At 43.0% G+C, this 15,838-nt stretch overlaps 2 long non-coding RNA genes across 2 annotated transcripts; one reads left to right on the plus strand and one right to left on the minus strand.

The window, feature by feature from the left end:
* Positions 1-1,192: 1,192 nt before the first annotated feature.
* On the minus strand, positions 1,193-9,355 carry LOC109497492. Its single transcript, XR_002153734.2, has 3 exons — positions 8,915-9,355; positions 7,891-8,087; positions 1,193-3,412 (listed from the first exon to the last, which is right to left on the minus strand). It is a non-coding gene; the product is annotated as an uncharacterized LOC109497492 (long non-coding RNA).
* Positions 9,356-10,212: 857 nt separating this feature from the next.
* On the plus strand, positions 10,213-15,317 carry LOC109497493. The gene is made up of 3 exons (XR_002153736.3): positions 10,213-10,259; positions 10,664-10,789; positions 15,044-15,317. It is a non-coding gene; the product is annotated as an uncharacterized LOC109497493 (long non-coding RNA).
* Positions 15,318-15,838: the final 521 nt, after the last annotated feature.

Below are 15,838 nucleotides of genomic sequence, written 5' to 3' on the forward strand. Positions count from 1 at the left end.
GTATACAGGGTGCTCTTGGCTTCAGGAGTAGATTCCTATGCTTCATCGCTTACATGCAACACCCAGGGCTCTTCCCAACAAATGCCCTTCTCAATGCCCATCCCCCATTTTCTCCTCCCCCCCATTAACCCTCAGTTTGTTCTCTGTATTTAAGAGTCTCTTATGGTTTGCCTCAATGAATCCAGTTTTTAATAGGCCACATTTCTTACTAAAGAAATGGAACGAGAGAGGGGCCCCTGGGTGGCTCAGTCGGTGAAGCATCTGAGAGGGCATGATCTCACAGTTTGTGGGTTCGAGCCTCACATCAGGCCCTGTGCTGACAGCTCAGAGCCTGGAGCCTGCTTCGGATTCTGTGCCTCCCTTTCTCTGCCCCTCTCCTGTTCGTGCTCTGTCTCTCTCTGTCTCTCAAAAATAAATAAACGGTAAAAAAATAAAAAATAAAGGAAATGGAACTAGAGAAAAATTTTAAATACTACCAGAGAAATTGATGATGTTTAATTATCATAAATTCAAGATACTCGGTTGATTGTCTTATGTCTCTTAGGGAAATGTGAAATCAGGCACACACAAAATAATCCAATTCTCCCCGCCCTCATGAAACCTGCCTCTGAGTATTCATTTTTATTTAATTCTCAGTGGAAAAAACGTTTTCCCTGAAGGCTTGTTTGCAGTTCCTTCTAATCACGGTGGAGCTTGAGAGTCTGGGAAAGTTGGCATTCCTGGTTCTGTGAATTTGAGATCCTGGATCCTCTAAAGGTCAGGGAGAATTCTGCTCTTACTTTTGTTCTTTTTGCTTGAGGTCACTATGAAAGTGCTTGTCTCTAGTTTAACGCCCCCCCCCCCCCCCCACCATGTAGGCTTTCCAAATTTGTAATTAGTAATTACAATAACAGCAGATTTTTTTTTAAGTTTACAACAGGGTAGAAAACACAGAATCATTACACCCATGTAAAAAAACCAACCTCCCCTTAAAAAAATAAATGCATAGAAAAAAATATAAGAAAGACACTAAAATATTTATAGCAATTTTCCCTAGTCATGGAAGATTTTACAAGTTTCTTTCTACAGCAAATCAAAATGAAATGCCATTTAACTTCATAGAGACCTTTTTCCCCCTACTATTATGAAATCAAACAATGGAAATTAACTAAGAGCAGTTAGTTTATTGGGTTCCACTTTTTTATGCCGAGCATCAATTTTTTGTAATAAAATGTATTTTATAATTTACATAAATTAAATTCATGAAGTAGGGCACGTTTGTCCCCTGGCCTCAATCATCTATAGGGGAGAAGGGAGGTAGGATGTTATGAACTGACTGTCCCCATGGTCATTGGTGCTGAGTGCAGTGGGACACGGGTGCTAGGTGCCAGTGTGGTGTCAGTGCTGAGCTGTGTGGTCTCTGAGGGGAATGAGTGATAAGAATATTTCCCTCCACCATTTTTAAAAGCCAAGTTCCTGATTTACACAGAGAATGAGGGGTTGTGGCGGGGGAGGGGGGGTGGTGGTGGTGAGTTTACCATATCACATTTTCACATTTTCATCTATCATAATTTTAGATCTTTACGTTTCTGGAGTTGGTGATGGATAGCCTCCAAACACATAAACACTCCCCACCTGTACAAAATGCACCAGGGACTTTGCTGTCATAAAGGCAAGATCAAGGTAGGAGTGAATCAAATTCTAAAACCCCCTCCTTAGGAGAAATAAGACCCAAGATCGGCTGTGGCCACGGAAGGTGACAGTTTCTGGATGCTGTTAGTTTGCAGCAAATTGACGTTTTGTAGTCTTATCTATTACCAGAAAAGCCCTCTTAAAAAAACAACAACAAAAAAAAACCCCAACAACAACAAAAAATGTAGCCAGTGGGGGAGAAAGCAGGAGCCCCATCGTCTCATTTTTAACTAGGACCAGCTGAAAAATGAAGGCGAGCCCCACACAAACCATCTTATGTCTGCCAATTCATTTCCTGGCCCCAAAAGGAAAAAAAAAAATCCAAACCCTCGTGTTTCCTCTCAAGCAGGCCAAACATGGCAAAGCACCAGGGGAATTCTGAATGGAATCAATTGCACTTGTTACTAACTGAGTTTTCTTTTATTCTTATATTACCAAGGGCTGGATACTCAGCTGCAAGCAATTATAATGAAGAGTTACTGAGTAATGGTTTCCAGATTGCTCCATGATGGGGCATTAATTGAAAGGGACAATTTAAGAGCTTAGGCCATGTAAATGCATTTCTTATTCTGTCAGATTGAGAAATTTCTGGATGCAAAAGGCTGAAATGCTCAGAACTGATAAAGACTTAATAACGCCCATTTAAACCAGCATTTTCAAAATGAGTTTCATGTTTTTAAGAGAACAAATATAAAACGGTGAACCTGTGGGCTTGTTCATTCCATCAGGAAAGTATTCTAAATAGCATATTTGCATGCTGCACTCAGAGACATACACATTATATAAAATGATACTTGATTAGTCTATTGCTGCATTGCAAAGCCAGTTCAGTTTTCAAACTTATTTTTCAGGTTGCATGCTATTATAATGCATGTTAAGCTCTGTGTGTGTGTGTATACTTTAAAATTTTAAACAGCATTTAAAAACACATAAATGAGTTTTATGAGTTTTACGTGCACATGATTTAAAATTTGAAACAACATTTAGACAGATTTGCATGCATATGAAAATGGGCCTCCACAGAAATTACTTACCAAGTCCATATCAGCTTCATTTTATCTTTTTTAAAGTAGATTTTTATTTCCCTGAACCCCATTAAACAGAAGAATTTTCAAAGAGGTTCTCTGACATGTAGCAATAAGGACAAATATCAGAAGAGAATAGGAAAGTTAAAGCCAGACAAGTTAGAAAAAACTCCACCCCTTGAAAATAAGAGTAGTGATAGCTTTTAAGGTCTAATTTCAGACTTCTGCATTAGTACCAGTTCTATTTTTGAAAAGGAAAGAAGGAGAAAGGGAGAGAAATGAAGGAATAGATAGAAAAATAGGAAATAGCTGATAGATGATAGATAGATGATTGATAAATGACAGGTGATAGATTTGTTAGAGAGAGAGAGATAAATGATAGATAGATAGATAGGTGGATGGATGATCAGTGATCCGGAGACAGATTGATAGAAACAGAAGCAGATACATTTCAGGACTTAAATTCGAAGTTGAAGGTGAAAGAAACAACATGGCCACCACTTTCTCATTCTGTTGTCTACAGCCGAACTGCCATCTGAAAGTTGAACTTTCACCCTTCCTCTACCTTAAGCCTCTCTCTTTCCCATGTCTGGCTTTGTGCAGGGTATCTGTGGTGCTGATGGTGAGCTTCCCCTGGAGCCTTGATGCAAACCATGACATGGAAGGCAAAACAGGCAGAAGAGAGTAGTTGTCACCATGGGTAAATTAATGGCGTCCTATCAAAAAATGAGAGGAAAGGACCTCATTATTATTATTATTGTTACATTACCCATTTTCACTCATTCATTCAACAAGCTATGATGTGACTTTCCCTCCCATCTACCACATCAAATGCTAGCTAAGCCAAAAACCAAGATGAAAGCATCTAACCCATTCACAGGCACACTGTGGATTATTGGTCCATTGATAGATTACTGCTTGGCTCAAAATCTTTCTTACTGGATTAGTCATTCACAGGATGAAAGCCCTGGATTAATATCTGACTCTTCACTTCCCTTGGCTGTTTGGTGACAGTAGTGAAAAATCTGGTCTTTTCTGCAGCTCTAAAGTCAAGGCCAAACCCCAGTAGAATGCCCCCAGACAGCAGTCCTCGCGCTAAGACGCCTGAAGTCAAAAACAAAACTACTTGAATCGCCGATGGTCGGTCTGGTTCAGGGGTTGAGAACCTTCATAAGTATTAATCTAAATTGATTATTCACATGGAACTGTCAAGGATCCAAGATGAGACAGAGGAAAGTGTATTTTTTTGGCCACAAAATAAAACAGGGTGCCGCGCATTTACATGGCTACTGTTACCAAATAGCATTGCCTAAAATGGTTTCCTTTTATCAAAAAAAAACAAAAACAAAAACCTACACTATGTATCTGCCCTTTATTTTGCTATCCTTTCTTCTTCCTAAGTTTTTTCAGTCATTGAAAAATCTGAAATTTTAATTGTAAGGTTCAAAACCCCATTATTGTCTCTAAGATTTGAGGAGAAAAGTTCTCTTTTTAAACATCCTGAGTTTAAGAATAAACAAACTCAGTAGGAAGATGTAGACAGTTCTTCTCAGCTGCTCTTGTGATTTCTCATGTTGTGGATTGTACTGATAAATTATCCTAAATCACATCGTAATTTCGCCTAAGACATGTAAGCCTCGTGGAATATGGTTAAAATATAAAAGGGACAATTCATGCAGCCACTTACCGGGCTGTGGCAATTCCTAGTAGCAGCCAAACACCTGAACAAACCCAGTGAATTCCGGGTCAGATGGTTCGGATAACAGCAGATGTGGGCGAGATTGATTTGGTGAAATAATTCACTTACCATGCAGTTTAATACGTGTCTTTATTCTCAGTAGTCCACATAACCGGCGGAAAGACAGTGAGGACACATTCTCTTTTGATAACGTAGTTTATTCTGAAGAAAAGTGTCGGAACCAGCACATGCAAGTACCCCCCACTTTTCGAAAGTTTACATTACACTACGTTACTTTAACAAAAGACCTACATTAGTACCTGTCGTCACTAACTGAAAAAATCCAAAGAGGCTTTTCACTTTTATTTTTTAAAAAAGGCGGGAGGGGAGCAAAAATAGCATTCAGTGCTGGTTTTGCTGGGAGCTAGAAACAGAGGCGGCGTGCACCCCCAGCAGCGAGAACGGTCCCACCAAACTCCTTCCTGAGAAGCACACTCAGCATCTCAGCAGCAAGCCGCCACAGCTTTGAACTGTGTCTGTGAGCATCTGTGCTTTCTCTTGATTTATTTTGTGTATAGTTAGCAAGATGTGTCCCAAGGTATCAGAAAAGCCTAAGAGAGGTTATATTTTGGGTCTGGGAATGCTCAAAAAATTTTTCATATAAATTAATGGTAATTGCTTATTCGCTTTGTGCCATTTCAGCTTATAAAGGGTTTCATAGGAACGTGCTACTTTCGGGTAGCAGGGCGGGGCGGGGTGGGGGTGGCGGTGGGGAACCTATAAATGCAGAATTGAACCACGTATGCACATGACTATTACCCAGAAGGGCTATCACCCATAACTTTGGATCCAGGGCACATTCTGATTTCAGTAGCTTACAGAAAAAAAACTCATCTTGAATTTGTAGGTGTGAGTGAAAGGCTTGGAAGTTGATTTAGAGGGGTTGATTTTTTTTTTTTAACTGCTTCAAAGTTGCTAAAATGTAGATAGTGTGCTGCTGAATACACCTGATTTCCCGCGTGAGCAAGAATCCAGAATCGACAAGTTCATCCTTACGCTAAGCAGCTTTGCTTGAATCAGTACCTGGAAAAACTAGGAGAATTCCTGTGTTTACATACTCCTTTCAAGCAGGGCAGGAGCAACATTCGAGAGGGATTAGCAATCAAAAATAGAAAACCTACCATCACTACACGAGCCTGCCTTTTCATTTTGGACAGATCATAAAACACATAACATGGGCCAGACCCTAGTCCAGCAAACGCTCGAATCCTAATTTTCAAAAATAGCTTTTATATGCAATTGCTCTCTTTTCAATAAAACAAAGATTTGTTTATAGCTACAATTTAATTAAGAACCTTTTGGAAGAGGAAGATCTGGAAACCAGGGATCTCATTTTTTTTCCTCTTTTTTTTTTTTTCCACCAGAGTTGTTTGTTTATTGGTTTAATTTTCCCTGAAGTAAAAATACACTTTGAAATGTAACATGTCATTATGTAATTTGTAGTAACAAAGTGCAGGCCCTTGCACACGACAGCAAACAGGACCACTCCGGCTCACAGACAGTCCCCACATCCACTCCTCCCTCCCCATCTGATTAACAGCCTGTGTAAACATTCAGCCAACCAGAACACTGGCCAGTGCAAAATTTGGTCAGCCATAAAACTGCCAGCCAAACACACACATGAGGGGTTTATACAGAAATCTTAATTTGGGGGAAATGATCAAAACTAAGACGCATGGCCCCAAAGGAGATAGGGAAGGGCTGACCTTTATTTTCATTAATCCCTCCCTTCCCCTGATACAGACAGGGATGATATCACCACCAAGGTGAAATGCAGAAGAAACTGGGCCCGAAATGCAGGGTTGTAGAGGGAATAATCGGAAGCTCAACCCCCTTAAGGAAAATCTAGGAGGAAAAAAAAAAAAAAGCTTCTGTTTTAAGGAGAAATTTTACCTTGTCTGAGTTGTTTGACAAAGGTCCTGTTTTGACATATCCAGAATGGATTCCCCCCACCAGCGTGTTTTCTATTGGTGCAGGGAAAACTAATACGTATTCTAATTGTATAGAAATTAATGGAATTGATAGACAAAGGGGTGTTTTGTGAGCTTTTTTTCCTACCCACAAATCTCATTGCTCTTGGCAAAAGACTTTAGACCCTTCACATAATGGAAAATTCAAAATGTCCAATGTAAAAATAAATAAATAAGAAGAAACTGACTTATTTAATTTTTTTTTTTTTTTTTTTTTTTGAGAATACCCATAGGGAGGGGCACCTGGGTGGCTCAGTCAGTTGAGCGTCCGACTTTGGCTCAGGTCATGATCTCACGGTTCATGGGTTCGAGCCCCGCATCAGGCTCTGTGCTGACTGCTTGCTCAGAGCCTGGAGCCTGCTTCGGATTCTGTGTCTCCTTCTCTCTCTGCCCCTCCCCCACTTGTGCTCTGTCTCTCAAAAATAAATAAATGTAAAAAAATTTTTTTTTAAAAGAATACCCATGGGGCACCTGGGTGACTCAGTCAGTTAGGTTTCCGACTTCGGCTCAGGTCATGATCTCACGGTTCGTGAGTTTGAGCCCTGTGCCAGGCTCTGTGTTGACAGCTCACAGCCTGGAGCCTGCTTCAGATTTTGTGTCTCCCTCTCTCTCTGCTCCTCCCCTGCTCACACACTGTCTCTCTCTCAAAAATAAATAAAGATTAAAAAAAAATTTTTTTTTTAATTTAAAGAATACCCTTGCAAGATGGCTAACATTTTTTCTGGCTTAGGGCAGTATTTCATAGCTCACTGTGGAGGCTACACTACACCTAATTTTTAACAAAATTGAGTCTTTTTTTTAAATTCGCCTTTTTAGAAACTACACGGGTGGTAATGGCACTGATGGAATTACCTATAACAAAAGCATTAGTCTGGTTCCTTCTCCTTAATGGCTCTTGGGTTACTGGTTATTACGGGGAACTGGCCTTCCCTGTAATTCCTTATAATTTTCACCTTTGTTCTAGCCTTGCTCCTTAATTTTGAATTTCTATTTTGCTTGGAAACAAGTATGGCCAGCCATTTTTTGATGCTCTCTAGGATTTTCTGCTGCTTCTTTGGTATATCTAATCACGCTCACAAGCGTTGACTTTTGCCTTTCATAAGAATCTCCGTGTTTCACTGTGGGTGGTTTCATGATAAAGAAATTAATAACTATACGTAATGTAAGCTCCAAATAGAATCAGAAACTATATAGACTTGGTGAGCATTTTTTTTTCCAGACACTGGGTGAAGCATTTTCCATTTCATTTAATTACTCACAAAACCCTATGAGTTGGGCAGGAGTATTACTCCTTTTTTATACAGATTGGGTCTAACTGCGATATAAAGAGTTTCAGTAATTTGCCCCAAGTCAGGCAGCCAGAGAACAGCTGAGCTGGAATAGTGGCCCCGAACAGCCTAATGGAAGTCCCTGTCTACTTCCTACTTCCTACTTCCTCTCCCCAGTGTGACAGTGTTGTCTTGGTCATGAGGCAGCTCTGTCTCACCCCTGAGAGTCACTGCAAAGAGGCAGATGGGGTGCCCTCCACGATGCTTTCTTGTGGGCAGTAGGCGAGGCAGCCTGGTGCATTGAAGGAGCACCTGTCTCAGAGTTTGAAAGCCGTGATTCCTTTACAAGCTCAGGCACAGATTAATTGTACCTTGGAAAGGTTTACTCTCAATCTCTCAGTGTCTGTTTCCTCATCTGTGAAAAGGAGAGAAGCTTTTGTGAGATTTAAACAAAATAACATTTTTGTGATGCCGAACAGGTTATCAGCTCTTCCTTCCTTTCTCCCTCCCACTCTCATCTGCTTACATCATCTTGTGAGAGGCTTTTGTCATCATAACTCTACTAAACAATTTACAAAATTCCATTCCTGGATTGTCGCTGGGTGGAGTTTCCTATCTTAAGGAAAAAAGTTTCAACAGAAATGTTTTGTTACATTTTTGTTAAACTCATTGCTTCACTGAACTGCATGCGCTCTAACTCTGAAAAGCAAGTTTGGTTTTCTATTCCAAGTGAGTTATCGGGAGGCAGTCCTGCCTTTACTCCAAAAACCAGCAAGATAATTTCTAACATTCAACATTCAGGAATGTTCGTTTCAAAAGCATATGGTCCCTGCATGCGGGCAACTGTTTTGTCAACAGGTGACAGAAGATCAGAGATGTTAAAGAAGCCTCCTCTCTGACGGAACATTCACCAGCTCGCGGTTATTGGACCTTCTCCGTTACAATCTGCCTTCAACCAGTTCTTTCAGTGTTGGAATAAAGGCAAGTGAGGATAAATTATGACGCAAAAGACTTCAGATAGTGACCCCAAACACTCTTCCAATTCTGTGAGCTATTTAACCTTAATCTACCTTGAAAACCACAATAGATTTCCATCTTCTTGGGATGACAGAAGCCAAGAGGACAGTCTAAATGACCTTTTGAGGCTTACTTGTCTCTTTCAAAACATTTCACTTTTCCCCACTTCATCCCGCCCTCCACCACCACCCACCCGATGAGCACTCGCATAGAGTAAAACCTTACGTGCTTCCAATGATAAATTAGTTGTCAATACACAGAGAAGTCGCTTTTTCCAAAGTCGCCCGGAGTAGAGGCACATCCTACTTCCTCTCAAAGGCCCCAGAGCTACCTGCGCATTGGCATATGCACAGAAAAACACGTTTGGTCACATATTTGAGCTGCGTTAATCTGTTGAAGGGAGGATAGATTCTTAAATGGAGCTTTAAATAACCCTCCCCTTTGAGATCACCAACGCTCCCAGCTGGGTCTTTGTGCGAGATGAAATGATTTACAGAATCGGGCCTGGAAAAATTGGAGGGCAACTCCGAAAGGCAAGAGCACGTTGTGGTAGATCATTCATGCTGCCAGGGAAACTTTTGTAGTCTCCAAGCTACTACGAGACACGGCTCTCGATCCAGGGCAGAGGACTCATCAAAAAGGCAGGAGGTATGCTGGCTGCACAGAGGGCCGGGGGGCGGGGGGTGGTTGTTGGCAGGGCGTTTCCACCCCAAACGCAGACAGAGTCCTGGAAGGACACTCACATAAACAAAGCAGAGAGACAGCTTCAGCTCTGCAGCGAGGCTCCCCCTTTCCCAGATCAAAGCCCGCGCCAGGGAGACAGCTCCGAGGAACACAGTGTCCTTTCTGGAACATCCAGCTCCGGGGGAGAGACTTGAACTGGAGCCACCACCTTGCCACCTGTAGCCAATGCCACTCTCCCGGGGTGGGGGGCCTGCCACTGCTCAAACAGCAGAAAATCAATGGAAAGATAGGACGACACGGGGAGAGGAGGTTCTACCTCAAGCTATCGAAAGCTCAGATCAGCTAGTTTGAGAAAAAATTGCATCCAGCCAACCCTAACAGTCCATGGAGTGTAAAAAGGGGATGAAAATCAGGACAGGGTCATGGTTAAGAACACAAATTCCAAAACCAAGTTGTTTGCTTTGGCGCTCCATTCTGCCACTTGCTAGATGTGCAAGCTTGACCACTGGACTCCTCTATGCCTTAGTTTCCTCACCTGCAAAATGGACCTAACAGCACCCACACGTAGGATTTAATGAGTGACGGGCCTCTAAGAAAGCTCTAAGATGGTCGCAATTATTATTTGAAGTCACACAGTCCTGGGTTTGAACTGGTTCGGTTCTGCTGCTTAGTAGTTTTGTGAACTTGGGGAAACAACACACATCGGGGACAACTTACCCATCTATAAAATGGATTTTAATACCACCCTGGCCGTGTTGCCATGGGATTTGATTTTACATGGCACACAGTAAGCATTCAGAAAATGTCACCTCTGATTATTGTAATCTGTCCTGTTTTCCAGCCCAGGCAGCCCACAGGATTCCTTAGACTGGAAGGATCACAGCCGGTAAACCTTAGAATCCTCTTGAACTCCCAAAGCTTTATCCATATGCAAAAGAGATACATCCCTGGGGATGACTGGGTCCTGGATGTTTAAGATACACAACTAATTTTATTTTAAGAGAGAAAAAGGAACCTGGAAGTGTTCCCAAATTTAACATCTGCAAGCAGAGGGGATGACGAAATGCATTAGTACTGAAGAATAACGTTCTCCCATCTTCTCGGAAAACATCTGGGGTATCACCCTCCCCTCCACTCATCCCCCCACCTCCCACCACAAAGCTGGTTCTTGGCTGACAGTTTATCAGAGATAAATGGAAACACCTGGGATCCAGATAAGGCCAACTGAGTGTGATCAGCTGAGGAGCCCTTGGGGACATATGCCACTCAGTATTTCTTTTTCCACCCCAGGCAGGTTGGGGACGTGATCTAGCCTGTGACTGAAGGCGAGGCTCCCTTTCACATTCATTCTTTCCTTCATTCATTCCAAACAACCTCCAGAGGTCAGAGGTCAGCCAGTTCAGCTTCCTGCCTGAGGTAGGTCAACCCTGAAACCACCAGGTAAGTTAGATGCTTATTGATCCTGCTTTGAACCATTTCTGCAAAAAGACACTGAGGGGCCAACTCTCCATTTTGTTCCAATCCGATCACCTTTTCCTTTGTTAAACCAAGCCCTCTCTGGCTACAGAGATGTACGGCCTAATGTAATCTTTCATGCCCTCTGGTCATTCAAACAAATATTTTTGTTGCCATCTCTACCTTCCTGAACTTAAAAAACTTTAAATCTGCCTTGTTTCCCCTGTCTCTACATCGGGCTAGACTAAACAGTCCTGTCTCCTTTAACCTTTCTTCAGAGGTCCTACTTGCCTTCCCTTTAATTAGCTTATTCCTTTTCTCTCAACTCATTCCAGCTTCTACACATCATTTAGAGGCTGAAACCTGACACAGACCTCTAATACTTGACAACAGACCCAGCCGCTGTTAAAGTGAGAGGGTTTCAGTGTGTGCTTTAGCACAGCCACTATCTGGAAGTATGATCCCTAAGCAAGTTGCATAATGTTTCTGGGCCTCAGTTACTTTAATTGTGAGGTTGTTCCAATCATAAAGAACAGGGATTGTGAACATGGCACTGGGGAGACAAACCAGCAGCCAATAGAGACTTTCTAAAAGAGCTGAATTCGGAAAGACACATAGGGGTGTACTGGGTAAAAAAGGAAAAGAGAAGAAAGCAATCCTACCAGAGGCAACTACCTGTGCAAAAGTCCTGGGGCCCAAACTCCTATGAACTAGTATGACTGGATCCTAGAGAACAGGGAAGGGGGTCATGAAATGAGGAAATTAAGGTGAAGGAGGCAGACACCAGGGCCTTGTTAGCCATGATAAGGATTTTAGTCTATCCTAAAGGCACCGGGGAGATGATACACTTATAAACGGCACATTTGGTACAATTTTGAAAAACAGTGGCTATGGAATGGATTGAACACAGAGAAGACATGGTGTGAATAGAAGATTTTGGAAGTAATCTAGGACTGGAAGTGTGAGAAATTGGACCATGGTGGCAACGTGAAGATGAAGAGGCATGGACAGATTTGGAAATGAGAATCAACAATCTTTACTGACGCAGTGGATATGGCAATGAGGGAGAAAGAGGTGTCGGGGATGGCTGCCAATGTCTGCTTGCTCATCTTTGGATGGCGGTGCTGTTTACTGAGAGCAGGAATGCTGGGGGAGGTGAGGGTTTGAGGGAAAAGGTATGAGTTCAGTTTTTGGCCACGTGGAGTTTGAAGTGCTGTGAGATGGCCAAGTCAAGATGTTGAATAGGCAAATGGATTTATGGCTGGGAGCTCTGGGGAGAGCCTAGGCTGGATATATAGATTTAAGAGTCATCAGCATATAGATAATAATTAAAACCATAAGCATGGACAAGCTCACAGACGGAGGCTGTAGGATGGGAAGAACAGGACACTGGAGCAAGCCTTGAACTTTTCCAATATTTAACAGTCAGTAAAATGGAAGATGAGCCAGGAAAAAGACGGAGGAGAATCCCCAGAGGTAGGAGAAAATCAGGAGAGTGTTAGCTCATGGAACCCAAAAGAAGAGGGTGTTTTGAGAAGAAGGGAATGTCGACAGCAAGGCTGTTACATTTCCTTGTCTTTAATGACCTAATCCAGGTGACATTCTCATCAAACTTCCATGTATGTGTGCGGTGCTGGGTTTTTCCAACTTGGAACTTTGCCATTTTTCCTACGCACACTGTGGCTTGTTGTTGGGTGCTGTGACCACACTTTCTATCCCATGGGACTAGTATAGAACACTGGTTACATCTCATTTATCCCAAAGCTTCTGCTATCCAGAATTAAGGAGGAAAAAAACACCTGAAAAACTTAATGATTATTACTCAACTCTATCCACTAATATTTGTGCATTTACAAAGAGGAGCCCTTACTTAGCTTTCACTTAGAACTTTTATTTTCTAAATTCTCAAGAAGTTGATATTTGGTTTCTCGGACCACAGTGAAATGGAAAGAACCTCGTGGAGAGGAGCTAGGGTGGAGGAAGACAGGAAGATCACAGAGGCACGCAAAAGTCATTACGGTACAGTCAGCCCTCCTTAGGAAGTAGATTAAAGTGTACACAGGCAAGCAAAAGAACAAAACATTACAGCAATCTGAGTTCCTGTCGTGAGGCATAAATACACCCTACTCCTCAGTAATCCTTGGAGAAACATCACACTATAATGCCTGATAATTACAGAGTAATTACATAAATTTTAAATAAACGTTTGCTACATCAAAATAGAAATTAAAAAGAAACCCTATCGTGTGCTGTTCCATATTCTTCTGTCCCTTGTATTTGCTACAAACTGGTAGTTAGAGCTGAAGGATCAATGGGATTCCAGTTGAAGTTTTTGGCAAGCATTCATCACAAGAGGTGATGGGAACCTCAGGTTATTGTGAGATGCTAGGATTGGTCTGTTAGGATTGATCTGATGTCAACCTGGACATCTATTTCAAAGTTCCTGCTGGCCTCTCACCTGATGGTTTTACAACCATTGATTCTCATGGCCTGGATTTGTTATTTCATTAGGAGTCGAAAAATCCAGAATGCGGCAAGCTCTACAGCACCAATCACCTAGTGTCTTCAACAAATTGCAAAGAGAAAAAGGGGTGAGGGGGAGCCACAGATTAAAAGAGACACAACAACCAAATGTGGTGTAAAGGCTTTGTCCTGCTTATTAGTAAATAAATGTTTATGAGTCAACTGGGGACATTTTAACACTGACCAGAAATGTGATCCTATTAAGGGATTGTTACTTTCAGGCATGGAAACGACGTTGTAATGACATATTTTAAAAAGCTGCTGTTAATCGAGATAGGACTGGAGTATCTATGGATGCAATGATACGATGTCTGGTATTTGCTTCAGAATAATCCAGGGGATGGGGCAAGGGGCCATGGATGTGCACGCAGCGGGCCTGTGGAGGGATGAACCCATCAGCCCTCGCGGCGGAAGCTGGATGATGGGAGCCTGCGGGCTCATGTGCCCTGCTCTCTACTTTCTATCAATGCTTGAAACGTTCCTTTTAAAAAACTTAAACGTAGGGGGAGAAAAGTCATTTCTTTCACACCTTGTTATTTTGGAAGAAACTATTTCTAAAAAGCCTTCTCCCGCAAGGCAGAGGAAACAGATAATTTGGCGCGTCTGAAGAGGCGTGCCTGGAATAATGGAGGTGTGACTACTGTTATCTCCTTACTGAAACACCAAAGTGAAGCCAGCAGCAGGGAAGAAATCACTCCACACCCCACACCATGGCAGCTTACAAAGCTTCACTGTTTCAGTCAGACACTATTTCTTTTTTTTTTTTTTATTTTGAGAGAGAGAGTGAGGGGGCAGAGCAAGAGGGAGAGAGAGAGAATCCCAAGCAGGTTCCGTGCTGTCAGCACACAGCCCAACCTGGGGCTCAATCCCACAAACCATGAGATAGTCACCTGAGCTGAAATCAAGAGTCGGTCACTCAGCCCACTTAGCCCCCAGGCACCCCAGAAACGATTCCTACTTGGAGACATTTCCAGACTTCAGTTCAGGCTGCAAAACTCTGTGACCCTCAGCAGGCTGACTCAGTACTGTGGCTGAAGGGGGATGCTCTGAGCCTCTGTGTCCCATGTTTCAAGTCCGATTCTCTTACCTTTCTCCCTCCTCTGCTCCCTGTTCATCTGCCCCAGAGAAGTCACCATTTGTTGGCTAACTCGGTGGTGGCAATGAGTAGCAGGGGAAGCTGGTGGCTGGGGGGTGATGGGTTCAGAGACTACCCAGGATCCATGTAAGTGTTTTACACCCCCTTACGTGGATTTTCACCTATCCTGTTCCCTGAGTTCAAGAAGCCCACCACCCACTAAAATCCTACTCATCTTTTAAGAACCATTTTAAACGTCATCAGACTCTCAGATCTTTTTTCCAGCGTGCTCATCAAAGCTAAGGGACCCTTCCTCTAATCCCCCCGGCTTTTTGCTTGTAGACCTTATACAATGTGTTTAGATATCCAGAGCTCTGACCACATGGTTAACCTCTGACGGCTGGAATGTGTCTCCTCCATTTGTATATCCGTCCCTAAGTCACGCCCTGTCCCCAGCCGTTGTCTCCCATGCAGTGGCCCCAGCACAGATGAGCTCACCCGTGGCCTCGCAAGCCTCCTCCACCACCTATCTCTAATTTTCCATCCCCTCTGCCTCCATCCCGCTACCCCTCCTTTTCCTTACTGCCCCTTCCTACACTGCCTCTCTCTTCCCCCAGGTTGAGAAGCGAAAGCATCAGAGAAGAGGAGGATTGATTTCACACCAGGGCCTCAGGCTGTATGGGTGGATTCCCTGCACCAGACCGTTTGTCTGGCAACTGCAGAACTGGAGAAGAAATCTCGGCCCTACCCAGGAGTCTCGGAGCTCCCACCGCCTCATGCGCCCATCCCAGCTTTCTGGATCGACAGTCCCCTCTTTCAGTCAATAGGAGCTTTGTGAGCTAAACAACAGATGCCACAGGGCCTAGAAGGCAAATAAATATGGTTATTCAACGTTCTATCACACTGTGTATAATTCAGGAAATTCAATTATGGTTTCCCCGGCAACGGTAACACAACTTCAGGCCGGGTGCACAGGCCTTGTTTTCTGGTGCACAAGGGGTTGACCCTGACCCCTTCACACGTCGGAGACAATGCAATCTGGCAGACTTACAATTGCTATTGGAAACCTAACTGGGTCCTCCTAATGCCAGCGCTTACAAATTTAAAGCTGTTTTTCAGCAGTTGGTTATAAAGACTTAAAAAAAAAAAAAAAGCACTAACATAATCTCAGACACATTTAAGTGTGGAACGATTAAGCAACAGGGGCACAACTCCAGAATCTGGATAGATCTGAGGCATGAAAAGGCAGAGCAAGACTTTCTTAGAATGAGAATTGTCAGGATCGGACCTGCCTACTGTCCAGAGCACGGGTTATAGCCTGAGATCTACGGTGTCCCTAAAGAGAGACCAGTGCCATTGTGGTTGGGAGCGGGATTCTGGTGCCAACTTGGTTGACCAGTCTTCTGAGTAGC

This window comes from Felis catus, chromosome A2 (genome assembly GCF_018350175.1).
Source record: "Felis catus isolate Fca126 chromosome A2, F.catus_Fca126_mat1.0, whole genome shotgun sequence".
Lineage (NCBI taxonomy): Eukaryota > Metazoa > Chordata > Mammalia > Carnivora > Felidae > Felis > Felis catus.